Source organism: Neodiprion pinetum, chromosome 7 (genome assembly GCF_021155775.2).
Source record: "Neodiprion pinetum isolate iyNeoPine1 chromosome 7, iyNeoPine1.2, whole genome shotgun sequence".
Lineage (NCBI taxonomy): Eukaryota > Metazoa > Arthropoda > Insecta > Hymenoptera > Diprionidae > Neodiprion > Neodiprion pinetum.
Window position 1 is genome coordinate 4,222,907 of NC_060238.1, and position 15,224 is coordinate 4,238,130.

Here is a 15,224-nt window from a genome sequence, read left to right on the forward strand (position 1 = left end):
AGCAATTCATGACCAACAACATTGATGATATAGTTATTCCTCACAGAAAATCTAGATACAGCATGGAATAACGATTATTTTGAATCTTGTTTCGTTCGTTTATCTCTTTTGGTTCAGAAGTTATATTGGGCTCAAAAATAGGGGACGATTTTGGGGTCCCTCTTTAATTCTCCGTTTTTTCTTTCAAACGGATCCAAAAGTTCCATTTAGGTATAAAAATACGTCGTGTTAAAATTTGAACTCTTAATAGTAACGTTAAGAAGTTGCAAAATAGTTATTGTTCCTTCTGATTTTTATAATAATAACTAACTAACGATGCGTATAAGTATAGAAAATTCACAGACATATTTTTGTGGAGAATTGAACGCTCTTCAAAAAAATAAATAAATAAAATGGTCTCTCGGTATTTTCTGAAAATTTTACTCGTTCACTCAGATAAATTTTGATCTTGAGTAACTTTTGAACGAGTGAAGTTATCGGAAAATGATCACAGATCGTTTCTTGAAGAGCGTTTAATTCTGTACAAAAATATGTCTGTGTATTTTCTGTACGACGCTAGTTGTTATAAAAATTAGAAGGGGCAAAAATCATTTTGCAAACTACTCAAATTTCATGAGGCGTATTTTTATAGCAAAATTTGTAACCTGTTTGGTAAAAAAAAAGATTTTAAACACAATCATTGCCAAGATCCGAGTTTGCCGCGATGAAGAATTTTGGAACAGGTGAGGTTATCAGCTCAAACCTGATAAGAACATGGCGAAGTATAAATGTTGAGTTTCGGAAACGTCAGAGAAATTATGTGCCAATAAAGGTGCTGAGATTGGATCTTTAACTTGGAAATTACAGGGGATAAAGTCCCATAACAGTGGTACGAAATGTCAAAACATCTGTCGTTGAATATCGCACATGTTCCTTTAATAAAACCGAACTCGAGTGACATCGTAAATACGAAATGAATTTACGAAACGCGGTGATTCGCTGCCGCAGTGAAAAAATTTATTAATGATAATCAAAAGAAGAAAAAAAAAGAGATAGAAAAATAATAAATGGAGAGGGGAAATTAATAGGTGTCATAAAAATCGGTCCTCACAGCAGGTATCGTTTTCACCCCATTTCATCCCCGATCTCTGGGGGCTGGCTGAAATCGCATCGACGATTCCGATGGTCAAAGAATTTCCATGCAGATACAATACGACGTTCGAATGGAACATCCATGGTTATTAGGCTAATATGGTGGGCGAGGCGAGGCGATCCGTCGATCGGTCAATTTGCCGGACTTGGATCGATAAAACTCAACCCTCTTTCCACCCTCGACTCGAGATAGACGGTCTGGAACCCGGTTCCGACCCACTTGCCCATCATCGTCCTGAGGGACCCGAGTGTATGAGGTACGGCAATGAATTTTTCAGAATCGAACGCATCGCCCCGAACCTGAGGGACGACCCTCGACTGACAATCAGCTGACTTTAGCTGAGAAAAATTTCACTTCTCGTGGTTGATAGGAAATTCTACTACGATGAGAGAGACCATAGTGACCCATAGGAGAATAGCAACACGTTTTTCTAGATTTGCTGGTTGAAATTACCCCATTTTCAACCGGAAAACATCGAGCTTAAGAGTGTACGACAATCTGGAAAATCTGGAACACCTTTAAATGTCACACTGAGAGGAAGTTTTAGTTCCGGTTACCGCTCGATCATTAACTATTTTCATTTTTTACCACAATCGATAAATATAGTTACTATTCTTTCTAATTACGATCACTGTTGCTACATTTTCTTGCAACCGTTGCGAAAATTTAATGCTGTAACAAATGAAATTTTTCTCAGCGCAGTGAATTTAAAAGGGGTCATGAAAAACCTGAAATTGTCAGAGGACTTGCGGAGGAAACTGAAGATATCAATTTTGCTATCAACAAGTTTACTTTTTTTTCGTCGAGAAAACAAATTGGCTTAAACTGTCTTTTTTGCACATTATGCATACATTATACTATATATATGTAGAGTCAATAAGCTGAACGATTTAGGTTTTAGTAACCTAATGGAACTGGGAAAATGTCAGGGAAAACTAGGTTTTATGGAATTTTTTCCCAGAAATTTATGGCCACCCTGCCTTCAACATAACCGACAATTTTCCTTATAGCCCAGACGATGAAGAACAGAATCTGGGGAGTGTTTTTTTTTTTCCATAAACTCTGTTTCGAGTCAAACGAAGAAAAGATTAAACCCGCGCCTCGTAAGATCGGTGCCAGAAATTTCAGCTCTTTCACCATCGAGTAGTGCTGATATGATGAAGGGATAAAGAGTTTGCGGTGCTCGAACCATTAGCAGGTGATTGATGGCCGTTATTCGTTATTCTCAATAGTCGAATACTGATCAACCATTGATATATATGTGTGTTCCATTATTCGGGCCGGATTTCCTGTCGAAAGAAATATAATGCGTTATTATACGCTGCGTTATTATACGCTGCGTTTTCCGCATAGTATTCCGTACAGTGTAGTAGTAGTAGTGGTAGTTGTAGGTCAGAGGGACGCTTTGTGCGAAGTATACCGCGAGTCACGTATAAACTGTCGAAGCTGATGAATATCTCCAGATCTTCGCTTCGATTATCACTCTGTGAAAAGTCATTGGCGATAAGTTCCCTTTTTTCTTCGTACCATCGTCCACAAAGTCGTATAAATCCGAGAACGGTGTTTGGTGTTTTCTTTTATTTTCTTGTCTCTCCGATTGATCTCATCTTGTTTTTCATCGGTTCAAGTCTAGGGGTTAATCACTTGTGAAATCTGATGCACACCTCGCCGTGAATCCTTTGAAATTCTTGAAATCGTTTGAAATCTGTGAAACTTTAGAAATCTCTTGAAATCATTTGAAACATATTTGAAATCTTTTGAAATCCTTTGAAATCCTTTGAAATTACTTAAAATCTGTGAAATCTTTAAGTCACTTGAAATATCGTGAAATCACTCGAAATCTTTTGAAATCATTTGAAAGAGCTTTTGAAATCTTTTGCAATCATGCGAAATCTGTGAAATCTCTGAGATAGTTATTTGAAATCCTTTGAAATAATTCGAAACCTCTTGAAATCGTTTAAACTCACTTTTCAATCTTATGAAATCTGTTGAATCTTTCGAAGTCATTTGAAATTCTTTGTGAACTTTTAAATAATTTGAAATCTCGTGAAATCGTTTGCAATCTTCCGTAATCTTTGAAACCTTTTAAAAACCCTTTGAAATCTTGGAATCACTTTTACACCAAAACTGACGAGTTTATTTTTTTAATTAACCCCTCGGTTCGAGTTATCACTCTAGTAACTAAATCCTGGGTATGAAGATGTTTTTTACCGATTTAGGAATGTAAAGAAGAAAAAAAAATTTCAGACGTGTTTTCTTTTTCCGGAATGAAAAGAGTTTTATCACGGTGGTTAACTCGTTCCGAACATTTCCACCGATGTGCAGCTTCTCTGGATGCTCAGGCTGCTTCCTCCCAAGTTTAACGACCGTACTTTCACGCCGTGACACCCTTCCTAACGACCCTACGGGAGTCGCAACTTTGTTTCTTTGACGCTGTGCCGTAGAGAAGTGCATTATGGAGAAAAGTGAAAAACCTTACGAAATAAACGTCGTGTATAAAAATTTTAAAACGGGGCTTTTACGCACGGCGTATAAAATAAATCTCCCTTTGCGTTATGAATATATATATATATATATATATATATTTCCATGTGTATATTTCACTGCAAAGCTTTTTGTCAAATCTAGAATAAAGCTTTTCGTCAAACTTTCTAACCTGTTGTACGTATACCTACATTGATTAAACGCTATTTTCGAGAGCGATTTTCTTCCCGGTAAAAAACATTTTTTTAAATGGTTTAAAAATCCGGCTGTTACCTTCCGAGGTGACTTTTTACGCCACGATAAACAGTTCTAATCCTGAACTGTAACAAAGCGGTGAAATAAATGAGAAGTTGCTCTTGGAAAATGGAGCAAGACGCTGTTTTCTACCCATACTTGGAGACGAGGTAAGGACTGGCAGAAAACGGGGCAAGTAAAAAGGACGCGCGGTTACGCAGTAAAACGGTACTATCCCACAGGAACTAGGCGGTTAACTTCCTCGTGTCCCAGAAAAATAGCGCGACCTGGAAAATTGCTATTTGACCTTATACGCGGAAGTTGAAATGAACCTGCGGCAAAGCTCCGCGCATGCTTTTTTATTGTGCTTTTTTATTTCCTGATTTCTTTTTCTAGGTACTCGTGGTAATCATTTATTGGGAAAACTGTAATTTTTTTTTTTTTTTTCTTCACCGTTTAATCAAATTTTAAATTCGAAACAAACAAATGATATTCCATAAAATTGCTTTACCGAACTGAAACGAAAATTCAAAAAAAAAAATTTCTCGGTATCTTTGAGAAAAAAGTAAAACGTACAGAGATATACTTTCATTAGTGAGTCTTTGACGATATTTTCAATCAGAAATCTATTATAACTCGTTTGATTTTAATCTTCTTCGAATGATCAAGTTTTTTTTTTTTTTATGCAAACACGATGAAATGTTTCGCGGATTCGAAGCCGTCCTTTTCCCATCTTGATTAAAAACTTTCATTCGCGCTAATTAAACTCTGTGCTTCTTTTCGTTTTTTTCTTGTTTTTTAATTACTGCAGTCTAGGAAAAAGCTGAATTTACTTTCTAGGTTTGAATTCTCAAGTTTTCCTTTCAAGTCTTTGAATCGAAAGGAGAAATATTAACGCTTTAAGTAAAAATTAATTACACCGTTCGCCTCTTTCCTCGAATACACAGGGTGTCAAATTTAAATCAATCCGGTCGAATATCTCGAAAACCAAAAGTGTGGGTGAAAAATCTTTCGGACAAAAGTTGTGAAGTTCGAAGGGGCAAAAAAGGAGAGAGTGGCAGATTTACCATAAATGAAACCGCCATGGTCAGTAGAAGGTCAACATGATTTATAAATAATCATAGATTTGTAGAAATTTTATTCTTAATTTTCTATATTATTGGATTTTTTGAATTTTTTAATTCAATTTCTTATTAATTCATAATTTTCTTATTTCAAATATTTTTAAACGCATGCTTGTTTATTTTGTCACAAAATTTAAGAAAAGATCCAAGTTGACCTTGGCGAGTTCACTTACGGAAAATTTTACTCACACTTTTGGTTTTTCAGATATTTTACTGGATTGATCAAAATGAGACACCCTGTATATACGACTGTCAAATTGTCGAGTAAAACGAACCGAAAGAAAAAACTGAAAACTGCTGCTACATTCGAGGATGCTTGAAAAAAATATATTGCAACGAAATTTTACCTCTTTCGCAATAAGCGAGATTTTCAACGAAATTCCGATGGAAAATTAAGAGATACGAAAATTGCCTGAAATTTGTTTTCCCTGAAATGTATCCTGTTGACATATGTTATCCAGGTACACAAGTTTAGTTGGCAATGTCTGAAATTTTGATTATAACCACGATTTTTATTATTCACAGTTATTCTTCTTTGACTCGTGGTAAGAGAAATAAAAAAAAAAAAAAGAAACAACAAAATCTTAATTACACGTATTTTTACGTTATCATCAAACCATTGAATGAAATAAGAGTTATCACCTGAGCTTTTTATTCTCACCCCATGAAACGCAGTCAGGAGCTTCGATTCCGGCCATTTTCCCATCGAAATTTCTTCAGGAATTTACGTCACGATTTTGTACATACACGTATATATTATTTAATTTTATTTATTTTTATTTTTTGTTTCGGTATCTCTTTTTTTTCCCCACAACAATGACAACGGTGTCTTTGTTCGACGGTCACGTGACATTGGCCGTAATTAAGAGAAACCGCACGTACAGAGCTCGACGCAATAAAATCGGAATGCGTTACGCAACGCGTTACGTGTTCTCTGATATACGAGGGAAACCAGGATGTGAATCAAATTACTTTGACAACCCATCAGAAATTCCGTATCTCGACGGATTTATGCACCCCTCATTCACCTCGTTTCGAAACGATCTGGTCAGCCGTGCACTCTAAATATTTTGCAAAAGAGCAAATGGAAGGACTAAAATTCGGAAATTTAGCAACGAACTCAAATCACCGCGATTAGATTGTGAGCTTGATTTGTTTTGGCTTCTGCAGAATGTGGAAAAAACATGTGGAAGGGTGAACGATTCATTGTCATCTTATATCATACGCTAACAGAAATTTTTAATTCCGGTTACCGCTCAGTTCTTAACTATTTTCATTTTTTACCACAAACGACAAAATATAGTTCTAGGTAGAAAATGAAAATTAGTTTTCTACCTGTTACCGAAAACTCTAGTATCCGCCCCATAAATTCGAAAAACACTTTTCGATTGTATGTAAAATCACATTCGTTGGGATGTGTATTAACCTTGAAATTCCGTTCCCGTGACCAAATTTTTTTTCCGAGTATAACCAGACAAGTACTTGGGAAGGAAAGTTAAAAAAAGCTGAAGGTGCCATTTTTTTTTTTTCCCCCAAAAAGCAAATTATTCTTTAAAACGTGCATACGTGCAAAAATCAATGTTTTTTATATAAAAAAAACATTATACGTGCAGCCCTTTTTAACTCTCCTCTTCAATTTAGCGGAAAGTTGATAAAGTTTTGAAATTTTCCTCTTTCGAGATTCCTTTTTTCACAATCTCAAGCAAACATCGCCGTTTCATTCTGTTGCCAATTTTGAGCAGTTTTGTTTTTCTTCTACAAGAACTGCGCACATTCTGGAGTCCGCCTAATTGCATCTAGCTTATATACGACTATGGGTGAAAAGTGAACTGCAACGTTTGCACGGATTTGCATTGGCACCGAGGCGAAAGGTACGAAACACCATTAACATACGAGAGGATCAAACGCGGAGCCAACTTCTCTTTGACAAAGGACGCTGTTGAGCCCTGATTCACCTGCATTTAGCAGGAAAGCAAATTTCCGTCTGAACGGTTTCCGTAACGAGATGCTTAATCAGTTTCGAATCCTGCAGAGAATCAAATTGCGAAATTCTTGGGCAAAAAATTTGAAAATCTTTTTCCTAAACGCCAATTTTTTTGTTTTTAATGTCAGTTTTTAAACAATCTCTGGACTAATAACGGAATGGATAAGAATCACTTATTTTACGAAGCTTCGTTAGGAGCTTAAATTTTATGCCAACTTCCGGTTGTGGTGAAAATGATGATAGTTTGGTTAACGTTTTATGGTAACGTTACCGTTTATTTATAGTCACGATTCTAATGGTTCGCATTCGTCCCTGTGGAGTCTGCATGATGCTCGCCGAGTCAGCAAATCCACCGATGATTAATTTACTTTAGGCAAGAGGGAGAGAAAAGCTGATGGCTGATGCAGGACGTTCCCGATGGAACATCCCAGGCCTCGGATTAACCGTCGTTCTGTTTTACCGACCGCACTAAATATCCCATTTCTCACATTCAAGACACTGGGAAAAATCACCGAAGCGTCGAGACTCTCCGTTCAATTTATTTACCTCGCATACACTGTTGTTTCTATATTCCACACTCTTTGTACTTGCACCTTTAGAATACTTTCCTTTTGAGATCGAGACGCGTACGATACATTGAAGAAAATAAAATCTGATAGTACGTATGCATTTGACTCAGAGACTCGATGCAAAATTGACTGAATTAAAATCACTACAAAACGTGCCTTCAAATCAATTCGTACGATAACTCGACGATAATTCTTACCATAAATTAACACCTGACCTTAACTAAATTAAATGATCGAAAGAGGCAAAAAGTGCCATTTTTCTCCAAAAATAGTACTTTTAAAAAAAAAATTTCACCTACAGCCTTTTTCAATTCTTTTCCTTGACTTGTGTTGCGGTCGAGCTTTTTCTCGGAAAATTTCCCCGTTTGAACAAAAATTGATCGTAGTCAGGATGATTTTATTGGATGTGAGTATAAAGACGAAACGCGTTGCAGGTTGCGTGCACTGAGAGAAATTTCATTTGTTACAGTAGCTAGAAAAATTCTGTAAAACACGTATCGTTGAAAAAAACTATTGTTGGAATTACGAAAAACGATGTACGGGTAAACATTTTGCGTTATTGTCGATCCTTTTTTGGTTATTGCAACGCAAAATCAGTTTGCGAGGTTTAATCTACTTTTTTAGTCAAACAAGGCTTCAACGTCAATTTATTCTCGCGCGAGCGTTAAATTTTCGCAACGGTTGCAAGAAAATCAAGCAACAGCGATCGTAATGAGAAAGAATAGCAACGGATACTAGACTTTCCGGTAACGGCTAGAAAACTAATTTTCATTTTCTACCTAGACCTGTATTTTTCGATCGTGGTAAAAAATGAAAATAGTTGAGGACCGAGCGGTAATCGGAACTAAAAATTTCTCTCAGTGTGTCGATAAAATGAACCATTGACCAGAATGCGTCAAGGTTTCCAGTGAGATACACCGTATGGATCGCTTTACGATTCCCTTGACGCATAGCCGGAGAATTCCGCGTATCCCGCATGCCTAGCCTCAGCCTTAGAAGTAGGCACGTATAACGTTCGGCGAATCGAAAGGCGCCAGCCGAATGGTCCATTAATCTTTGGCTTTTTCCCGCAAAGCCATTGCACTTGCCTATAACCGCATATTTGTACTAAATCTCGCATTATTCGCGGTTACTTGACAGAGAATATTGTCTGCCTGGTACGGTGAGAGTCATTTTTCCCCGTTTTATTTAACGGAGCTTTATTTTACGTCGATTGAAAATCGTTTTTCCGATAAAACATTTGGTTGGTTATTTTTCAATCGTTTTTCTTTCAATCGTCTCGCAAAGTCAATTCCGAATTAATCCCCACCTCTAAAAATATCCTCCGCATCGATTTTTTTCTACAATTCCATTATACAATATTATATGAACAATTTTCATTCCGGAACGGAAAAAGCTCTGCGGCAAGTAATTATTTATCAACTAAAGCCGGGTTCAATTACCACTCGATTACCTTTCACAATTCCAATTACAAGAGAAAAAATAAAAGAAAATAAATAAATACAAACGAATGTTTCTTTTTTTTTTCACTGATCGTTTTCAACGATTTTATACCCATTCAAGGCCAATTTATGCGGTTCGTTTACATCGATACAGTCGTTCTATTTGATTTCCGTATCACGAAGTCAACTTTTGCAACGAAATAATGTGAATTGTTAATTGAATGTCAGGGTAGAAAATTAGGCCAAGTCGAGTTGCCGGTTTAAATGGACCCGGTTAAAAGGTATAACATTGTTTCGTTGGTAGAATTTCGGAGTCTTTTCGTTCCGCCTTTATAACAAACTTCCAAATATAACGCGATATTCCAAATGAATAGGAGGGTACGTAATATTCATAGACGTGAAGTCAAACTTGTGCTTTATACCTCACAGTCTGGCATTGAATACTCAAACCACAGCAAAGTCCCGATTCAGACCATATATGCAATACATAAGCTTTGTTTGTAATTGAATTTCGCCCGCGTGCTGACGCAAATTTCTCTCACATCTGCCAATCAGCCGCCCATGGATAAAATAATATACTTACTCACTCAAAGAGCTCCGAACACTGAAATATTATACGTATTAGAAGGTTTGAAAGTGCGCGAATTTAGTTCGAAGAATATTCCGATCGAACAGAGAATTTAAAGAACAAAAAAAAAAAAAAAACAGTAAACAACGTAAATTTTATACACAGGTACGATGGTTTAATTATTAATGGTTTTGAAAAAATTTTAATATCAAACCATTTTAAGGTAAAAAAAAAATGGATTGTTACAACGATTTTAATTAACTGTGGCTCATTTTGATCGTAAATGTATTTTCCACGAGTCATATTTTTCGTTTGGCTTCTCAGTTGTTAAAAAAAAAAACGTGATTAGTTGAATCGTTATGAGCGTTGAATAAAAAAAGCAATGCATTTTTAAAAAATACTCTACCGTTATCCAAAATCTGATTTTTCGTATATTTGTGAAGAATTCGTTTACGAACAAAACGACGAGTAGTTCGTTCAAATCGTTCAAACACTGCGATTCTTTTATTCTAGAGATGATCGATAATGGGATCTATGCCAAAAAAAAAAGAAAAAAGAAAGATCTTTTTTCAGGGGAAATCGAGTGATCGCAGCAAAAATCTAAACATTGCGAGAAAAACGGACGCGTGAAGCGAATTGATTAATACGTACGGATTGGATAGCGCGGTAGTTGAATTTCGACGCAATTTTGTGTACCTTGTATACGTATATTATACGTATGTACGATATACGCGAAGAGTGAATAGAATTCGCCAATTTTCGCGCACCTATATAGATATACGTCGAATAGGTGGTTATAATTCTATTTACAGCACCGATTGCCACTACTAATTTGGAAAATTAATCGAAGGGTAATTATCTGCAAATTCATACCTGAACAACGGTATTAATGATCGGCTGCGGCACGGAACGCAAAGCTCAGCTGATATTCCGCGCCTCTCTGTACGCGTATTAAAACTCAATTAGGAGATATCTCTAAATCCCGTATAGATCGATATCGCAATATTCCGCACGGTGGTAAAAATTTCATTTTCCCAATTTCAATCGCGTTCCTTTCGTTTCGCGACAGCCTTTCTAACATAATTTACAACAAATAGAAAAAGAAGTGCAGAAGTGACGACTGATTAAAAAAAAGAGAAAAGAAAACTTGGCCGGAGTTTGGAGTTGAATGATTTTTCATATTTTTTTTTTTTTTCTTACACAGAACTTTGAGAAAAGAATTTTAAAAAATTATACTCTGCAATTTTTTTTTTTTTGCCAATTGTCAATTACGTTTGGTTATAAGATGAAAAACGCGGCTCGGATAACAAAATTTAATGTAAAATTCTACGCGTGTTTTTATTCTTATAAGGTGAGGTGGATGAAAGTTACGAGCTCGCTGCGAAATTGAAAATTTCAATTCATCGGGCCGCTAATCTTTCGGAGCTTTTGACGCGGGTCAAGTAAATTTTGACTCGTTCGCTTCCTTTTTTCGCGATAGATTGAGCACGACGGACAAAGGACACCAGGATTTATACGATGGCCCCGGGAATTTTCTTCGAAAAAGCTCGCTAAGTGATTCTTTGAGGTATTCGACTATATCTATACGCGGCTGAACAACGTTCTTAACTATGTAATTTCACGGTCGGTTCGCTGTCCTCCAACCCCCGTAAAACAGCACCAGTCGACATTCTCTCTCCCTCCCTTCCTCTCCTCTCTCTCGCCACCCGTCTTTGCCTTAATTATTTCAAGAAATTGCAAGACTCAATGTCCCAGAATTATTTTACGACTATAGAGAAGGTTTCGGAACTTATATTTGCTAGCAATTCGGTAGATACATATTACACGGGTCAGAAATAGAACATTTTTTTTTTCTTTCTTAGAGCTCGTGTTTGAAGAAATAAATTTTGATTTTATACATCTGATAATAAACAAAATCTTCGTTTATTAATATTATAAAGATTGCTTGTGTCCTTTTTTCGTTTATAAATAATACCGGTGAACACGAATTTTTAGTCTGGCTTCGAGATGTTGAATATTGATTTCTTTCGCGTAACTAATAGAAGAAAAAAGTAGTTTTATTCAATAAAGTTTAATTTTTTACAAGCTGTAACGATATTTTGGAGTTTAAGAAAATTTGTCTATTCTCTCAAACATTTATTGTAAATAACAATTCAACAAACTTCAGTTTCGCATTCAAATTAGTTTCTTTTTTCAAACATCTCAATGTGGCATCGAAGTTTTTTTAATTGTTATTTACAATAAATGTTCAAGAAAATAGGCAATTTTTCTTAAAATACAAAATATCGTTCTGGTTTCTACAAAAGTAAACTTTGTCTGATAAAAATATTTTTTCTTTCATTATTGAAGCCCAGATAATTGCTTATAGGTGTTATAAATAATGAAATTTCTATAAATAAGCTCACAGAAAAAAAGAAAAAATCAAAAAAGCAAAACAATCGTCTTTTGATTTGTCGTGTAAACTGAAGAATATATATTTTTTTTCCCATATTTCTGATCAATTTTGCAACCGAATGATTTTTAAGCTTGACCATTGTGACAATATTAAAATATATATATAACACTTGATATTACAGTAAAGGACGAAAAAACTTTTTTTTTATTTTCTAAATACGAATCGCATTATACAAAAATTAGTAATCAATCTCGACCAGGCGACACTTGATCAGTCAGATCGTCAAAATCACTGCAACTGCTATTGAATTTTGTACCTATACAGACTTTTTTCTCACTTGACGTAAAAATTCGATTTACGAAGAAAAGTGGCTGGTGTAGTTTATTTTACGAACACATATCCAGCAAACGTGAATTTAACCCACGTAATATTTCCTCGCCGTTATTTACGGATCACGAACTGATTTACGAAATAATTTTGCTCCCCATTCATTGAAGGTGGCTAGCAAAAATGTTCGAAATTCGATTAGCTGTTTCTGATTTGTATCGAGATCAAGAAAATCGTGACTAGCTTTATTCCACCTCGAACCCATTGGAGTTTTGTGTATTTTGTATGGTTAAATTGAATGCGATTATTGCGCGTTTAAAATTAGCAGAGACACAAAAAAAAAAAAATCTAGCATAATTTATAACACAATTTGATAGTTTTTACGTGATTATTATTCACCCTGATCAAAATTTACATGATTGATATTTTTCTATTTCATAAAACTAATGTTTTTCTATTCACTTTGCCAAAAGAGAGATTTTTATTTTTCCAAACATATCGAGTGATTTTGAAAAACGAAATTATTCAATGTTTTATGCACTAAATCAATATTTTTTTTTCCGATATAAAACGATTCCAAGTCAATCAGACGACGCGTTCACAAACTTCATATAAAAGACGGTAAAATTTTTTGGCATTTTCACAATAGTTGATATTAACATATTTTTTTTCTCTATTCTTTGAGTTCCCGAGACTTCAATCGTTGGAAAAATCTCCGAAAATCAATTCTACGAGAAGAAGAAAAACCTTCTGTTCACAATAAATCGCTAAAATACTGATTTCAAGTTCGCATCACATCACATTTTTGATAATAATCAGCCCAGCATTCCTGGTCAAATGCAGCTGTGAGTTGAGCATCAGTTGACTGATGATTTCGAAGTTTGCAAAACCGTTTTGGCAGTCGAAGCGAGAGCTGCTGGCTCTTGAGAGATAATTCAACATCGAAGTTTCAATACAAGGCTCGATGCCCTAACAGTTCTGATATACATCGAGTACCGAAAGCAGTTTCTAAACGCCACGTCGACTCTGTTTTCACGGTAGAGCTGAAGCTGAAGGTTTTCATTTGCATTAACTTCCGGTGATGAAATTTCGCGCAATTGTTTGCTCCGAGAAAAAGAGCGACCGCAAAAAATGTTGAATACTAGCCCCTTTTTTTACGCCCTGCACAGATTTTTTAAGGAAATGACTCAAGCTAATGCAACAAGACTCGAAATTATCGTTATTGCAAACTGTATCTTGATGTGCTTTTAGTTTACCCCTTTCAACCCTTGCACTTTCAAAAACTAGCCCTATAAGAGGGTGGGAAGTACTACGATACCAAAAACGTAGATCAAATATTTTTAGATTCGTTTCTTTCGTTAAGGTATAATACCCATCTCAGTTATACTCCCTTAGCGTCGATTGAACCCTTACATATTCAAAAACTACCCTTGCAAGATGATTTTTAATTCTTATTCTTCATTAAAATGCAATATCCGTCACGTTCTTTGGTAATGTAGTACTTTCCACCCCCTTATAGGAGGAGTTTTTAAATGTGAAAGGGTCGAAGCGACGCCAAGTAAGTATAATTGAGGTGGGTAGTATACTTTAATGGAGAAAAAGAATTTAAAACCATTTTATCCACGTTCTTTGGTACTGAAGTACTTTCCACCCCCTTATAGGGGTGGTTTGTCGGTGTGGAAGGGATGAAAGGGGTCAAATAGACGCAAACCCGGATACAGCTTGTAATAACAATTATTTTGAACCTTGTTGCATCAAATTATATTATTTCCTTCAAAAACTATGCAGGACGAAAAAAATGGGCATTATTTGCAGTTCCCTTTTTAGTTGCGGTTAATACACAATCCTTAGCTATTTTTATTCTTTACAATAGTTAAAAATTACAGTTCTAATTAAAAAAAAATTACTTTTGTTGGTTTAACCAGAAAATCTACCATGTGTTACTATTTTTTTTTTTTTTCTTTTTTCAATTATCATAAATTCTTCTATAGAACTTCCTTGCAACTATCGCGGTGATTTGACTTTTGTGCAAGGATAAAGATCCCGTTAAAATGGAAAAATTCAGCAGAGTATAAAAAAACAAATGTAATGCTTGAATAACCAAAGAATCAAGTACAATATTTTTTTTTTAATATTCACAAAAATATTTAAAGCGTTATTGTAAAAATTTCGTAGTTTTACCAAAATTATTTAACGACTTGTAGAACTAATGGAAAGTGTTCTTAATTTTAGCGGGTGGAGTTCTTTTCGAAATTTGTATCCCGGTTCGACCAGCAAAAAGCAGCTCACGGTACATTTTTATTTTTTTTTTATTTTGCTGAAAAGAGCAGATGGAGGAGATGAGCGACTCGGCGAATGCTAGCTTTTAATTAGAAGACGTCAAATTAGCGGAGCCGCAAGGTTAATGAACGCAACTGCGTGTGTCGTGAACCCAGAAGTACAAGCTCTCTATGGATAGACCCAATAATTTGAAAGCTCTTTTTGTCACCGTTTTTGCCTTCACTGTCAAGACAGCTTACTTATTTTCGCCTGAACACGTACTCGCCAAGCTGATTCGAAGCTTTACGATCATATCGAAAAAAAATTCTTTATTGAGCTTGCAAACTGTAAGAAAAACATAACCAAATTTATAGGCACAATTTTACTGTACAAATTGAATAATTCAAACTCTGAGTGAAAGAATTTCTTGTGCTGATTATTTTTTAATTATAAACGCGAATATTTGATTTATATTACTATTTGAAAATCGTACGTTTTATGTTGGAAGTAATTCGAAGCTTTTGTATACGGAGTTGGCACGATTATTTTACCGGACATCAAGTTCTTAGAATGAATCACACATGCGAAGGATCGTGATCCTTGGACAAAGGGTATCCAATGGAATTACGATTACTGACTTCCTGCAGAAAATGTGTTGCGTGAAATTAAAATTCACGTTTCAGGACCTGAGATTTTTCACCCCGGA

At 35.5% G+C, this 15,224-nt stretch overlaps 1 protein-coding gene across 3 annotated transcripts in view; it reads left to right on the forward strand.

Moving 5' to 3' along the window:
• Positions 1-15,224, forward strand: part of LOC124222675 (nephrin) — a 166,473-nt gene that overhangs the window by 117,604 nt on the left and 33,645 nt on the right. The gene's annotated exons all lie outside the window — the stretch shown is intronic.